General features: G+C 37.7%; 1 long non-coding RNA gene across 1 annotated transcript; it reads right to left on the bottom strand.

Annotated features, from left to right (window-relative positions):
• Positions 1-359: 359 nt before the first annotated feature.
• On the bottom strand, positions 360-953 carry LOC123084853 (uncharacterized). The gene is made up of 2 exons (XR_006439429.1): positions 913-953; positions 360-822 (listed from the first exon to the last, which is right to left on the bottom strand). It is a non-coding gene; the product is annotated as an uncharacterized lncRNA (long non-coding RNA).
• Between the last annotated feature and the right edge of the window lie 918 nt (positions 954-1,871).

A 1,871-nucleotide genomic window follows, 5' to 3' on the forward strand; every position in this document is an offset into this window, starting at 1 on the left:
GGGTCCTCGCAAAACGTGGGGAGTACTAGGATACCAACATCGTTGCTTGTTTGCCCTTGCATCAGCTCTCATTTTACTAGGTGGCTCTCCTACTTTTATGGTTTTGACAGTTATCTTGCAAAACTGTGTTTTTCAAGTTCCACATTCTGGTTTTCCACATAAGCTATTTCAATTCTACCTTCTCAAATACTCCCTCCGTTCCTAAATATAAGTCCTTTTAGATATTCCAATAAAGAACTACATACGAAGCAAAATGAGTGAACTGCCTATATACATCCCATGCAGTCCTTATTGAAATCTCTAAAGGACTAATATTTAGAACGGATGGAGTGTATGGTATCCATATGTAAACAGATATATGACACCAAGCACGCTTGCATACAAACCATAACCATATTACGCGCTCTCTGACTTATTCTATTATCCATTCACTTTCCATGCATCAACTCTTATTGTATATGATCTATATATCTCAATCTTGCTATATCCAAGAAGAGATTATCAAGCCACGATACATATACGCCAGGAGCAGGCTAGATCTTAAGCTTGCTAGCCGACCCTGGGGACCTGGGCAATTTTGTCGAGACTGTCAACAAAGAGGCGGACACGGTCGATTCGATATTCCATGGTCACAATTGTCCCCACCGGTAGAACTACGATCTGTGCCTCTGACTTGTCCTGCATAATCACCTTCTTGGCCTCCTCCACCGACTTCCCCACCAACTCTGGCCACTCCGTCTTCTGGTTGTGATGGTCACCAGTATCGGTGTTCCCTCCCTCCGGCTTCTTCACCACAGAACTCATCCTTGTGACGCTTGCTTCCTTTGATCAAAACAAATAACTGAAATTATCACAGAAGATCACATGCAGAAAACTATAATAACAGAGAAGATCAAACATGCACATACTAACCTATGAGGCTGATTAAATCGCCTGTGTGACTGTTGGATGTTGAACTGTCATGTCCTCACCTTAATGTGTACTTATAGGCAATCAGGCTCGACTCCTTTTTTTTGTGTAGTTCTGCACACAAAGTAAGCTAACGGTGTACTCCTTGCTAGGCTAACGGTGTACTCCTTGCTAGCTTCACATGGATGGTGGTAGCTTGAACGAAGATATCCCATTTGGCTTTATTTAGAGTATTACATGCCTACACATCATCAGATAAAGTGATGCTTATCTACCTCGAGCAGAAAAGGGTGAATGAAATCTTGCACGGAACATCATGGAAGGTTGTCATATCTTGGTCCTGGATTACACGTACACTGCAAACAAAACAAGAATCATCACATGCCCGGCCTTTTTTGGTAGGAGAACACAACACTGCATACAACTCAACCAAATGGATAGATAACTTTTCTTAGCAAGAATCAAATTTATTGTTAAGGATCTGCATAATCACATTCAAGGCAAGCTAAGAAGTTTGTACTCCACCAAAAATAACTTACTCCACAAACATTTTTTTTATTTCTTTACCTTAAAGTTTGCACTACAACTTCCTTTCACATTAGTGTGCACCAAAATATCTTCATTTCTATCTTCATATGTAATAATTTATATTTTTTTATGTTTGAAACATCAAGTGGAGGTACCTTGTATACTAGCTTCCAAAAATATTTATGTACAATACTTTTTTTATGGGACATACCTACAATACTTCAATTTGTTTCTACATGGAACATACTACATTATAATTTTAATCGCATAGTTACGCAATTTTTTGAAAAAAATTTCTATACTAACTGGCCATTATATTAATATCTAGCTATTTTAAGTATAATTAAAATTTAAGCTACTTGTATCTTCATAAGGACTCTTGAAAAAAATAGTATTTATGTAAATTTGTAGCTTGTATCAGAAATTTATGTAAA

This window comes from Triticum aestivum, chromosome 1B, assembly GCF_018294505.1.
Source record: "Triticum aestivum cultivar Chinese Spring chromosome 1B, IWGSC CS RefSeq v2.1, whole genome shotgun sequence".
Taxonomy (NCBI): domain Eukaryota; kingdom Viridiplantae; phylum Streptophyta; class Magnoliopsida; order Poales; family Poaceae; genus Triticum; species Triticum aestivum.